The sequence below is a fragment of the Grus americana genome, chromosome 5 (assembly GCF_028858705.1).
Source record: "Grus americana isolate bGruAme1 chromosome 5, bGruAme1.mat, whole genome shotgun sequence".
Classification (NCBI taxonomy): domain Eukaryota; kingdom Metazoa; phylum Chordata; class Aves; order Gruiformes; family Gruidae; genus Grus; species Grus americana.
The window spans coordinates 55,914,986-55,930,085 of record NC_072856.1 but is presented as its reverse complement, the minus strand read 5'-3'; positions in this window follow the sequence as shown (position 1 = coordinate 55,930,085).

Below are 15,100 nucleotides of genomic sequence, written 5' to 3'. Positions count from 1 at the left end.
AAAACTCTAGAAACAAGAATTTCCACTACAGTTAGAAAAAGAAATCTGTGGTTTGGAGTTTTTCAGTGTTTCATGTATTCACAGTCCTAGTGCTTGTACTGAAAAATATGTGCAAGACTGAAATCCTTTGAACAAAATCAATTGAGGAGGAAAAGAAAAGGACTATGTGTGTATGTATGTATAGGTATCTGCATACACTCATACATAAATTGGGCAGTGTGTGTTGGTAGATATGTCCTTCTCTCTCTTCATATGACTATACATTTAGATATATACAGGCAGTGTGTGTATATACTACATTTACTTAAAAAATAAAGACTTCTATTCATATCTGCCTTGATAAATGCATAAATGTACAGACAGTTTCTTGGCCACAACTACTGCATGCTTGACAGATATGGTCACCTCATACCAGACCTCACCTAGACCTGGGGCAAAGACAAATCCAGTTTGATTGATTGGGATATTGTGTATTCATTCATTAGTCCAGGCTTTGGCAGACAAGACCTGGCAGGTATCTTCTTGTAAGCAGACGGCTTTCCTGGTGTGGTCTTGGCTTTTCTGGCAGCTTAGCTGTGAAATTTTATACACTTCTGTGGCGGGGATTAAGGCTATCAGGACTCCAAGATTTCTCATATATTAGACAGCATATGCAGACTGAACCTTCTTGCTGTATTCCCCGTCCCTAAGAAAATGAAGTAATGAAGTCTGCATTGCTGCTGTTGGGCTTTCCCATGTAGAGTGGGCCTGGGGCCCATTTTTCAAAGTTTCTTTTTATAAAGAAAGCACCTGGAATTCACAGCAACTTTCATATAAGAATCTCTTCCAATTGATTTCAGCACAGTCCCCAAAACCCAGACTGGGTTTTAATATTCCCTACAGAGAAAGAAATAAAATGAAAAAGAGAACTGAAAGAGATAACCAGAAACCAAACCAAAACTTTCAATGGTAATACATGGTTTATAACTCAATTATGTGTCAAAAGTACAAGTTTCTAGGCTTTAGAGATATCTCATCCTTAAGGTTGGTATTAAGATTTGTAAGCTGAAATACTTCTGCTGCTGAAGCAGACAGCAGAAGAAAACACTGCTCATATTGGCCATTTAAATTCTTTTTTCATTCATTATTTTCCCTTGATCATAAATCCACCACTTTGTAAACTCGCCAAGAAAAATGCAAATTGGATCACACTGCAGAGGACAGGATTTGTTCAAAGTGAGCAAAGTTCATCAGTTAAAAAGGGCCAATGAGACTGAATTGAAATAAGTATTCTCAATTCTTATTTTCAGAAAACCCATTGTATAATATTTAGCTGGTAAAAATACATTCACGTCCACTAGAAGTCTTTTTATGTACTGCCAGGGTGGAATAAAATGCCTTATTACAAGAAAAAATCAGGCCCAGAGTTTTGAGGTGATTTTTGATAGGTATAGATTCCTTAAGTATGAAGGGCAAAATAAAAAGAACAAAAAGCAAGTTGAAAAAATTTGGCCTTTCCTTTTAAAGAAACAGTTAATACAAATTATGCACTTTTACACTTTTAAAGTGTTCAGATACATTAGGCTTTGAGAAGGAAAGCAAAGCATGTAAATATTGCTGATCTGCTTTTTTATTATTCAGTCAACATGTAGTCTTTGTTTTTAATTAAATAAAGCTGACTATTAAAGTCTCTTCACTCCCACCCATCCAATGCCAGATCAGAACTAAGCACACTTTTAGGGTCTGAACCTGGAAAAGCTTAGATTCATGCTTGACTTGATGAGTATGATTTGTCCCATTGCCTTCAGTGGATTGTCTTTAATACAGCTTCTCATTCTGCAAGGAGTTAAGTGGTTCTGTGAGTAATTACAAGCACAAAAAATGAATACATTTATTGAGGTCACTATGACATGGCAGAGGAGGGAGATCAATATTCTTTTGAGGGGATTCAGAGTTGTTGTATTATTATTTAATAATTAAAATTTACTAAATGATTCATGCTTTGTTTTGCTTTATTCATTCAATGTTTAACAGGTAGGATTTTCTGTCACTTGATTAAAGACAACTACATTTCCTGTGAGAGCATAGCCAAAGCTATTGTGTAGTATTATCAAATAAAAATTTGATAAAATATACTTTTTGCAACTGCTCACTGAACATACCAAATTCCTACCAATGGGATCTTTATTCACTTTGTTTCCTCTAGTAGCTTGGATAAATAATCTTCCTACTGTACTTGTAATGGCTGTTCCATAACTACTTACCATTTGGGTTTAGTAACTTCTGTTGTATGATTGGTCACATGATATTCTTTCTTTATTTATTTATTTAATCAGATGCCTAAATCTTTTATGGTTGAAAGATGAAGCTTTCACATTAGCTGTAATTGGTGCTGGATCACACTTCTAGAGGAAACTTAAGGGGGTATAATATAATTCATACTGTCGTGGTTTTACCCCAGCCGGCAGCTAAGCATCACGCAGCCGCTCACTCGCTCCCCCCCCCCATCGGGATGGGGGAGAGAATTGGAAAAGTTAAAGTGAGAAAACTCGTGGGTTGAGATAAAGACATTTTAATAGGTAAAGCAAAAGCCGCGCACACAAGCAAAGCAAAGCAAGGAATTCATTCACCACTTCCCATGGGCAGGCAGGTGTTCAGCCATCTCCAGGGAAGCAGGGCCCTGTCACGCGTAATGGTTACTTGGGAAGACAAACGCCATCACTCCGAACGCCGCCGCGCCCCCCCTTCTCTTCCCCCCAAGCTCCTTATAAACTGAGCATGACGTCATATGGTATGGAATATCCCTTTGGTCAGTTTGGGTCACCTGTCCTGTCTGTCTCCTCCCAACTTCTTGTGCACTCCCAGCCATTCTGCTGGCAGGGCAGTGCAAGAAGCAGAAAAGGCCTTGGCCCTGTGTAAACACTGCTCAACAATAAGTCCATAGAACAAAAACATCTCTATATTATCAACACTGTCTCCAGCACAAATCCAAAACATATCCTCACACTAGCTACTATGAAGAAAATCAACCCTCTCAGCTAAAACCAGGACAATACACAAAGGTGTTCACTGAGAATTCTGCCATTGCTGAGGATGGTACCCATCCCAGGCACTAGGTATCTTTACAAAGATACTAAAATACGGTACTGTCTCACAGATACAATGTAATACCAAACTCTACCAGAAATCTCACAAGAATCTCCTGCCTTAGAGAAACTTGGATTTTTTTGTTGTTTGTTTAAGATTATTTTTTATATCAATATTTATCCAGATAGCCAAGGAAAATGGTGAAAATGGCTACCTCAGCAGCAAACAAAAAAGTTAGTGTGATTCATTATTTATTATAACTATCTTCATTTAAAGGAATCCACTTACACTCTGTAGTTGTGTTGAGGTAACAATTGACTACTGAAGTACATATTTTCAAAAATAGCTAGAACAGTTGTCTATGTATGTAATCAGATATTTGTGCATCAAAGGACAGACAAGGCCACAAATTAAATGTAGTTGTATAGATAGGAAAAGAGATAAGTATAACATGCCCTATTTATTAAATACTTGTTTGGTAGATAAATGCTGCATCCTCAAGGGAGATTTATTAAAAGCCCATAGAAGAATTTTTTTTTACAAATCAGATAAAAGTACTCTAACCTGCTTGTTTAATGTTTTAGCTTTACTCTTTTTTAAGATGACTAGCACAAAAGCCTTGTTTTTTAGTGCTGCACCAGTGTATGTGTAGCTAGCATGGAAAATGCTATGTAAATAATGGTATAACAAGGATGTGTTCCCACAGTAAAATTGGACTCCCTGCTATATGTTTGTATTTAACTTGGTTCATTCTGGGCATATGTTTTTAAAAAAGCAGCAATTCCAGGGAATGGACGTTTGACAGGCAGGGCTGTTCTTAGAACTGGCTACCCCTTGGAGTACTGAAATGAGAGAGCTTTGGTTAGTGAATGTCATTGCAGTGCCAGTTCATCACCCATCATTATGTGAACAACTTATCTAAGCAGGGCTGCATTGTAAGACAGCCTCCATAGAGAAAAATAACATCCTGACATGAGCAGAATGGTTTATTGTGTACCCAATCTAAATAAACAAAGTTGAAGAGAAATCAGAGATCTACTCTCCTTCATCCTATCAACCACAAAATATATAAAGGCAGTGGTGATGACCTTTTCCTCTTCATTGCTTTTCTAAAGAGCAGAGGCTTGTCTGCAAGACAGTAGGGCAAGGGGACAACATAGGTCTTTTTCACCTTGTGAACACAGATGAGGACCAGGCAGACCAGTTAGGACACAAAAAACTGCTATTTTTGCCTGGCTGCCAATGCTAGCCCATTCTGGAAGTAGGAATGGGCCCTGATCAGCAGAGCTGGCACAAGTGTGATCCTGCTTGCAAGGGTGGCGTGGCAGCTGTGCCCTTGTAGAGTGTCAGTGCATCGTGCTTGCCACAAGCATTGTGGTGGCAGGAGGTCCTTCTACTGTACATCTTCTCCTCCTTCCTCCCCTCTCTGCCCAGTTCCCAGTTATGGGAAATTCATCCTCTAAACACCTCTCTAAGTGCATTAGTAGTCCTGTTTGGCAGATGGTGAAAATGAAATTGATAAAGTGATTCGCCCATAGCCACTGAAGAAATCTCTACTGCTTGGGATCAGTTCCACTCAGACACGCAGAACTGACTCCAAACATGCAGGATACTGTTCACTCAAACAGTTCTGTAAATATGGGTAACAATTTAACTTTTTTATGGTATCTGCTTTTTGGTGTTTCTTAGCTAAAATTTCCTTTAGAATTGGTAGTGGGGGGGAAACTGTGAAAACTTTATGTAGGAACATCCTCTTAGTAAGCCCTGTGAAAAGTCTCAGGGCATCATTACTTGGGAGAGATAGTAACTTCCAAGGTCAAAGGCTAATTCTGGACTGAGAACTGAGGCACGAACAGCTTTAATGGCTTACCCTAGGGAGTCTGTGGCATTGCTGGGAACCGAACCCAGAATTTCTGAATCCCAGTCAAGTTCCATAACCACAAGACAACTCCAGGATTAGCTGTAACCTACAACTGCCCCTGCCCAAGAATTCAGCCAGGCGCCTCATAATCAACGAGAAATAGTTCATTGCTCTTGATGAATTACAGATAAATCTCTAAGTGGGTGAGTCAGTAGGAACCAAGTAGTTTTTCTCCAATGAGACATAACCTGGCATATAATGTATTACATTGCCTTCTCTTCCAGAGTAGTTTTCTTCATTTTCTGGAGGTCTGTGAGTTTTTGAAGCTCCATTCAGTCTTGAAGACATATGGGGAAAATGGATCCCCATTGATTCAAGGTAGAGATGAACCTTCTTTAGAGAATGGCTATTTATGTTTTCTTCTGACAGAGTACTTTTCCAGAATTGAGAACACGTCAAGATATTTTTAGTAAACGGCAGCATATGCCAAATATTTGCCTGAGTGCTTTATGACCTTATGGTGAGGCCTTCTTAAGGGGCAAAACGTTAGCAAAGAATGGTGTAGGATTCTATTAGAGAAGTATTAAAAAATATACATGGCTAAGTATTGTGTCAATAGAGAGGAAATCAACACATCCTTAATAAGACTAGTATTTCTGGGGAAAAAAAATACCAAAACATCACACACACATACAAAGAAGCTTAATAATTTTCCAGCAATGGATTTTACAGGAGTGCTTGCCCCTACAGACTTCTTAAACAGTGTCCGGTACAGTGCCCAGCTTCCCTACAATAAATTGCGTTCCAGCCCCAGTGGAACTAAACGCCTGGCCTTGAATTCATGAATACTCCCACCAATTAAATATCAGGCTAAAGTATTACATATCATGTTAAACTGAGTCCAAGTAACAAGCAGCAGTGAAAACAGGGAAAGCAAAACAAACAAACAAACACCAAAAGTGCAAAGGAATGCTATGAAACCCTGATTTTAATATACAACTTTAAGGTTGGCTAAGGATTTTCATTACTAGTATTTTTCCTTTTTTTCTGAAAAAAAGAATTTGCCTTTAGGCATGAAAGGCTTGAAACTAAATCAAATTCTTCCATGTTCAAGGTGCAATAGGAATACTCCAGGCCTTTTTCATACTTCAGATCCATTTTCTTGAGAAATAGAATTGGAGGTATAGGAACTTTTAGTAAAAATCATTGATAAAATCTTATGGAGTCACATTACTTTCCCCTTCACTTTTATGTGCACTAATGCTTCTGTGCATAAACAGTAGTATTTGTGTAAGACACTTTGAATACATAAGGCAAGGCCAAGTTTAACAAATAAAGGTTGTAAGCACCAATTCTATCAGTTAAGTGGTATAGGACAGCACCAGACAAAATCCAGGGCATTGCTTAGTGCTGTAGCTGAAAGCTGAATTAGACAATAGGCTCTATTTTCCATAAATTTCTTTCTATGCATAATAAGGTGGATAAGATGACATCAATAATGCTGATTCTGATATTCTTAAAAATTAACATGGAAAACCTACTGGAAGGAAGGGAGGAAGGAAAGAGAGAAGGAAGAAAGAATTAGAGAAAATTATTCTGTTCCCCAGTCCAGAAGCACTTTTTCAGTGAGATACTTAAGCAGTTGTTTAACTTTCACTGCATATGTGTTTCTGTTAGATTCAATACACTCTGCTGAATAAGACAGCTCGTTTCCACTTCAATTTGTGATGCACTGTAAGAAAGAAACATATTGAAATTCAGGTTTGCCTGGCACACCAGGCTGTCATTAATCTCACATTGCAAGGCCACAGTGTCTTTAATTAATAGAATATCACATTACTAAAGTTAAGAATGAAAATTATAGCTTTTTTGCTTAACTTTCATATGACACCTGACCACTGCTACAGGGAATGCTTAACTGGCAATGACTTCACATAATAGTCATAGATTCAAGAGATAAAACAAATATTTGATCAGATGAGTATAAAATATGCTTACAAAAACATTTGCAATATTTTTAATACCACTAAGTTTTCATGAATAATCAATTGACATTAAAGATGACAGGATAGATTCAGTACATACTCATTCTACAAAACAGTGTACTTGAGTGCCTAGAAGCAATTGAATTTTCGCCAGTGCTTTGCATAAGAAACTATACTGTCGTATATTCAAGGTTACTTAATGACAGTACTCTGGTATTTCCTCTGTATAGTGTAGGTTCTATGAACATCCATATGGGGCTCATCAAAATCTACTGTGGAGTGACTGATCCTCATTTTGGCTGAATACGAGAGCAACTGAACTTCTCCTGTGATGCTGTAAAATGAAATGAGTAATGTTACAGTCAAAAGTAATTTACAGTCTGTAGATTTAAGCCTTGTTTATATACATAGTTGCTGCAGTTTAATTAAACTGGTGCCAACCTCCATTTGGACATCCTTCTGTTTTAGTTGGTTTAGTTTAAGCCTATTTTAAGTGACTTACAAATAATCCAAAATATGAGTGTCCACACAGAGCCTTCTGTACTATCTTAACCAAATTAATTTAAAGTCAGATTTTTAATTGACACCAGTACAGCTCCACAAATGGCCAAGTCTCAAATGCAGAAGGGACTATATGAGTTGCTGCAAAGGATGAAGGTCCACCTGATATCTATTAGTGGTAAGTGCAATGCAATAATTTAGAAGCAAGTGCTAAAAGGAGTACAGCTGGAAGACATTAAGTGAAACTAACAATAATTACAAAGACTAATAATGAGAACAGAAAAAAACAAATGAGGTTAAACCAGATTCATGGCCTCATGCATGTCTTCTGTATGCTGGTCACTTTAAGCCAAATCTCAAGTAACCATAGGTAGACATGCAGTGGTGTCTCCTCCAGATTTGCATCACTGCCTTCCATGCTGATAAAACAAAATTTGGAAGATGGACGAGTCTGTTGTAGAAGCAGCAGGAACTGGGATGAGATTTCACTCAGCTCCCTGCTTTGTTATCCCTGCTTAGCACAGCAACAGCACCTGCTGGTAGGAGAAGACAAAGCCTTTACAGAGAGGAAGCTTTTGTTTCTTGCTAACTCGCAGTTCCCCTGGGGCAGGGTGGAAGACAGATATTTATAGCAGGCAATAAAGAGTATGCATAAAGTCTGTCTGGGGCCAGCCAAATGTATTTTATCGAATCAAATTACTTTGGATTTCCCTGAGAAATCTGTAACTCTGGCCTTCCTTAGTATATCGGCACAAATTCTTCATCCTGATGGCAATAAGGTTGTTCCATGTATGGCTGTACAAGAAGCTACTGAAGGGTTCCTACAGGCTATTACTTCTTGTGAGGTCATTCACTTCCCTCATCCCATCATCACTAACTAGGAACAGGATGCCAGCACATGATGTCAGAATTTTCCAGAAATATAAGGACTGATGCCCTTTCTATTCCCATCAAATTCAACAGTGGTGGTTTCCACTTGCTGCCAGTTGGCAAATGCTCTAAATTTCAATTGACTTTAGGGAAAAGTGATATGGACTGAGAACATAGAAAAGGCCTACTGAGGCATGGGCTGAGATGGATTCTAGCAGGGCTTTTCAGAGGCTGATTGACATGGTTTAGCCCCAGCCAGCAGCTGAGCACCACACGTGGCTTGCTCACCCCTCCCCCAGCAGGATGGGGAGGGGAATGGAAAAACAAAGGCAAAGCCTTGTGGGTTGGGATAAGGACAGTTCACTGGGACAGCAAGGGAGAGGGAAACAACAACAACAGTACTGGTAACAGATACTCACAAAGGATGATAACAGAAAGCAATTTACCAATCTAACAACCAGCCAGACACTCAGACCATCCCCAAGCCATGCTAAACCCACCCCTCCCCTCCTAGCCCCCTTTTATGGTGAGCATGACATCACATGGTATGGAATAACCCCCGGCCAGCTTGGCTCACCTGTGCTGGCTCCTTGTGAAATTAACTCTATCCTAGCCAGAACCAGGGCACTGATCAAATCAGGAGATGATCTTTTTGAACCATTAGGAAAGATAATCCAGCCACCTGGACTGTCCTGATAATTTATGATATTTCATCTTTTCTGTGGGCATATACATTTTTTTTTAAGTGGTACCAATTAGGAAGTTGAAGAGTTGTAATATGGATACTTAAGATCATTTATGCACTATAGGGTCCTCAGCACACCTTGCTTCACAAAGGCTATGTAAAATATTGAAGCATCAGACTGTATCAGGAAAGCACATACACATATGCTTGCATTCATCCACATTGATGTAAAAAAATAAAAATCTGCATAAATTAAAATATGTACCTAAGAATTATTTTTAGATGCTTTCCTAGGAAGGCATCCTATATTTCCATCCTATAAGCTAGAGTCTGGAACAGCATGTCTATATCATACATATATGTTTCTAAAGACATCAAAACTTCTCACAGGTAATCACTGAATGGTAATTAAAAGGGCACACTGGTTAATTAGGTTTGAAAGTTGTTGGTTAGACAAGCATTTCTGTAGTAAAGATATCTAAGGAAAGTGGTTGATTAGCTTTACAAATTCAGAATCATGTTGAGATCTGCATGAAATCAGACCCTGACACTGTCTTCCTTGCCCTAACATAATTTATGTATTTGACGGCCTGGCCCCCATACTTAAAGCATATCCCACTGGTGTCAGAAGCAAAGAAAAAAAAATTAACCGAGGCTTTGTAAGTATTTGATTTTCTCTCCTAAGCAACAAAGAAAAGAGGATCAAATCCTATCATTGTATTGACCTTAACAATAAAAGTGCCAGCGTATTCACATACTGTTTACGTGTAATGAATAACAGAGTACCCTTTTTAAATAGATAAACTGGTAATGGTTAGGACTGTCTCCTATGGAAAGTCATATGTTACACAAACACAGCCATAAAACAATATTGCAGGCTTTATTTTAATCTAGACTAACATTAGGACATATACACTCCTTTGTCAAGACTGCTTCTTTCTATCTGCAGGCAATTGCATTTTTACACTTGGAAGAAAAGGAACAAAAAGGATATTGAACTGACAAAAGTTTTTTGCCTATATTATTCTTTCAGGCATATTCAGTACATGCAATCCACTGTGCTGCAAAATTAAAAGTTATCGTATGTTAAGGCAGGACTGAATCAAAGCCCAGTTAATATATGTCAATAAATTGAAGTCTGGAAAATCTTAGTTATAGATGCTTATGCCCATATCTACAAACTACTTATGTAATCTAAAATAGGACACGGTTGTGAGCGTCCAGACTTGAGAGGATGTTTTATTGCATTGGCAAAGGACATGATCTATTTTGTGTTTAGCTCAAACTGTGTTGTATGTGTATCCACTTCTCAAACTAATATGTCAGCCTTTAGGGAGCAGAAGGCGGTGGTGCACATCTTCTTGGCCATGTGGATGCCTGCTTGAATCCAAATCAGGATTCCTTAGGATTATACTATTGTTCCTCTTTGGTCACAACAGCAGTGAAGCTGCTGATTCCCTCCAAATCTGGCACCAGAGAAGTGTGAGCCCAGAGGCAATACTTCAGGAATGCAAGGTGAGATTTCTGGATTTTTTTTTTTTTTTTCCACAGGAATTTTGTGAGGTGGGCAGAATTTATTTTACCTCAGAGGATTTGCATTTATGGTTCTGGGCTTGTCCTGAAACAACCAGCAACATCCAGGAAAAATAGGTGGGCACGCTGTCAGTCATGCTGACTCACCCTGGGCTGTTGTTTTCTACACTTCACTCTATCAGTCTGTTTCACTGCATCTTATATTTGGACTTCAAGATTTGAGGGGAGAATTGGGGATTAGTGAATCTGACTGCTCCATGCTTGCACGTTGCCCAGGACGAGGGCAGAGGGGTACAGTGTTAGGCCACCTGGGGGGCTACTGCAGTGTTATCTCTGTCAACACCAAGGCTGACAACAGTGACACTATATGCCAGTGATTAAAACACAGAAAGATGCAAAACTGTATGGAGCTGAGTCATTTTTGTTCCTCTTGATTTCAGTGAGAATGCTACAACGAACCAAGGAAACTCTCAGCCTGCAGGTTTAAAATGCACAAAAGGGAAAGTTTGTTTTTGCACAGCATAATAATTAAATCGTGAAACTCATTGTCATATCAAGTAAAGATGGTTAAAAGTAAAAAGGCAGTTACGAACAGATTAGACAAATTTATGGATGATAGGACTGCTGGTGTCTATTAAGCTCAGTGAGGCAGATGCAAGCCCAGGCTCATGAAATTCCTCAGATTATGTCTGCGAGAAGCTGGGCAGGAATACCTGGGGGAGAATCACTTTGTATAAACCCTGTTCTTATTTTCTTTCCTATGTATCCTCTACTCACCAATGTTGTAGACAGAACAGCAGTCCTAATAGACTAGTGTTCAGACTTTGGCCTGAATCAATATGTGCCCTTATATTCTTAACTACAAGGACTTAAGATTTAGTTGGACAAGATCAAGAAATGGAATTGTGGATTATTTGCCTATTTCAGGCTTGATCTGTGTCTTTTTAATACCTGTGAGTATTGTACCATGAGTGTCACAGAATCATAGTATCACAGAATGGTTGAGGTTGGTAGAGACATCTGGAGGTCATCTTATCCTGACCTCCTGCTCAAGCAGGGCCATCTAGATCCAGTTGCCCAGGACCATGTCCAGATGGCTTTTGAATACCTTCTAGGATGGAGACTCCACAAATTATCTGGGCAACCTGTGCCAGTGCTCAGTCGCCCTCACAGTGAGAAAGTATTTCCTAATGTTCAGACAGAACCTCCTGTGTTTCAGTCTGTGCCCATTACCTCTGGTCCTGTCACTGGGCATCACTGAAAAGAGCTTGGGTCTGTCTTCTTTACACCATCTCTTCAGATATTTGTACACATTGATAACACTCCACCTAAGCCTTCTCTTCTGCAGGCTGATGAGTCCCAGCTCTCTCAGCCTTTCCTCATAGGAGACATGCTCCAGTCCATTCATCATCTTAATGGCCCTTCACTGGACTCCCTTCAGTAGCTCCATGTCTCTCTTTTACTGGAGATATCTCTCTTGTATTGGGGAGCCCAGAACTGGCGTCACCCATGCTGAGTAGAGGAGAAGGATCACATTCTTCCTCGACCTGCTGGCAATACTTTGTCTAATGCAGCCCAGGAAAACTTTAGCCTTCTTTGCAGCATTGAGACGCTGCTGGCTCATGTGTCAAATGATGTAGATAGCATGTAGGAGAGCACATGTTGTCTTAAACATTCTGGTGGGCTTTTTCTTTCCATGTATGACCAACGGTGATTTTGTAGTGATAATGTAAACATATATATATAGTGCTATGCTATACTAAGATGTCAGCTCAGCTACAGGATGTGTGCAGAATGGTCAGCTGCAAAAAAGCCTCCAATATTGCTCAAGGGCATCATTTTAGGGATACAGTGAGCTGTTCCATCTTTACATACATTTAATCCTTGGCCTCTATGAGGATACTGCCAGCAAGGCTGACAATTAGTGCCAATTGTGGTGGACTTTTGAAGTTGGCCAGTAATTTAATTGCTGGTTAATAGGTGCAACTTGGAAGTCTGGGAACTTTGTGGTCTCATAACTCTCCCTTTTGTCCCCATTCTAGCCCTGCCATTTCACTAGGTTGTTTCATCAAGGGAAGCAATTATAAAAGCTGATAGCAGTTTTCTCTAAATTGTTGGCAGGGAGCCAGCATTATGCTACAGAGGTGCGGTGCACTGCATCAAGTGGTTGCACTGAGTGACGCTCTGTAATGATGTGATGTGGCTATGTGATTAAATACTGGCTTCCTGCCGAATCATTCTCCCTGGGAAACAATTGTCACTGCACTTAGCATCTCTCCCCATTTGAGAGCAATGTGCCCCGTTTTCACCAGAAGGGAAAGGCTTTTATTGCTAAAGGTGAAAACCTGATGCCTTTAACTGGTGCCTTCTTCAGATAAACCCTTCCTGAGGCCAAGGACATGAAGGTTTGGTTTCAGGAAGGTTTTGTCTTTCAGTAGGACACCATTGCAAATGGTAAAGAAAAACACAATTTGTGCTGTTTCCTAACTCGACTTTCCACTCATTTTCGTTTTCCACCTTCCATATGCTTTCCACTATCCTTAGCTCAGAGCCTACTCCACACACTTTTTGAAGAAGGGAAAAGGCCTGTTTTTAACACCTGCTTCCCTATTTGCTAGGACTTAAAGGAACCATCCAAATTGGCTCCAAGCAACTGCACAAAGTATGGGGCAAAGCCCATCCTCTGAGATGCAGTGCTCCCCTTTCCACCACTACTACGGCCAGTCACTCTCGGTCCCCACAGTACTCTGCCAGGCTGGCTTTTGAGCAAGAGCATAGGAAATCCATGTATTGGTGAGAAAGACGATTGGTTTCTAGCAGACTTGATAAAGGACAAAGCTCCTTCTGAGCAGCGGTGAGAGAATGCTGAAATAAAACCAGTGGTCATCTCTGTATCTTAAACTCCCTTGGAAATACTGCCAGAAGGAGAGAACTTCTTTGTGTTTGTAAGAAATCCACATACACACACAAGGTAAATCCAAACTGCTGGCAATTCCCTAATTCATCCTCATTGACCTGTTAACCTTTAGGGACAAAGCAGCTACTCTGGATTCCCAGAACTTGGTGGAAACACCTCTCTTGTGTTGAGCCAAAGCATTTACGGTCCTTGACAGAGTGAGCTCTGAATTGGAGATGGAAAAGGGGACACCTCTCTTATACAGCTAGCACCATCTAGTGACAGCTACCAAAGGGACCTCCAGCAGGCTATAACATCACGATCTATGATAGCTGTAAGTGCCTATTTATGGAACTAAGAGAAATGCAAAACTTTACAGAAAAGAAAAAGAGAATGTTTTTATCTGTCTGCACTGGTCTACCTGTACAAAAACAAGTTCCACGTGTGCAGCTGTACGCACGTCTGCTGCAATCATAAAGCTCATATGTGATCATCGAAGACCCCCTACAAACACACAGGTGCCGCATGCTTCCAATATTGGCAGGCAGGTCAAATTGCAATGCACACTGCTCACATATTGAGCGGTGCAATCGGTCCTGGAGGCACTGATAGGTATGTGTAAATGTACAGTACAAAGAAAAGATCTGAAACAGAGCCATAAGAAAACCTCTGAGGCACAGACAGTACGGCATGCAAATCTGCTGTTTGCCCAGGTCTAGAAATGTGTACTCCATCAGTAGGACACAACTGTGTCCTTTTAGGATACTGTACTCTTTGGGATCAGTTAAAAAGTAGATTTATATGAACACGCATGATTTCCAACTCTCAGTGAAGAGTATCTCTTTTATCAAGGGGCAATTGTGAAACGTGGTGGCACATAACAATCTACCAGAGTCATATTACTAACTGTTGCCTTTGAAAATTATAGGTACAGTAGATATTGAGTTAATGTTTTTCTCGGCAAGTTCTTTGTTTTCTCCTTGCAGTATTCTCCTGAATACTCTACTAAACCTGCTAGAATATCGATAAAGAGGAGGTTTTTCATGCAGTGAAACAGGCAGCGCTTTCCTAAGATTTCCTTCAGAAATAAACCCAGCTTCTTTTCTCAGTTAAACTGATATAACTCTTCTTAAATGTTGAGTGCCTTTGAAAAAATGTCCTTATATCATCTTAGAATTCTTTCCTTTCTCTCATGCTACTTCAGGAATTAAAAGGCACAGCGTTCCTACTCATTAAGAAAGTTTGGAACATCATAAAGTTTCCTTCACAATTATGGCTAAATAAGTTGAATATATTCTATTGTTGTAAGCTTCATATTTACAATATCTGAAAGAAAACTTAATAAACAGCAGATATGTGCATTGCATAAATTCATTTTCACTTCTTACTCTACCGCTTTTCAGACAAATTGACTGCTTATGACAAAATAAATCCAATGAGACAAAAAAGATTGCCAACATCTTTAAAATGGGTCAGATCCTCAGATAAGGTTAACTGGCATAATATGCCCCATATGAGAATCTGACTTCATGTTCCTTGATTTGAGAATAAAACATTCACTATGAAGAGATCATCACTCCCTTCATGAGATTTCTTTTTTTTCATGCAAGTCCTAAATAAATGATTATGTGATTTATTACAATCTTCTCTTCTGAGATTGTTGTATAGTTTTTATATGGCAAAAATGTGATAAATATATAAAA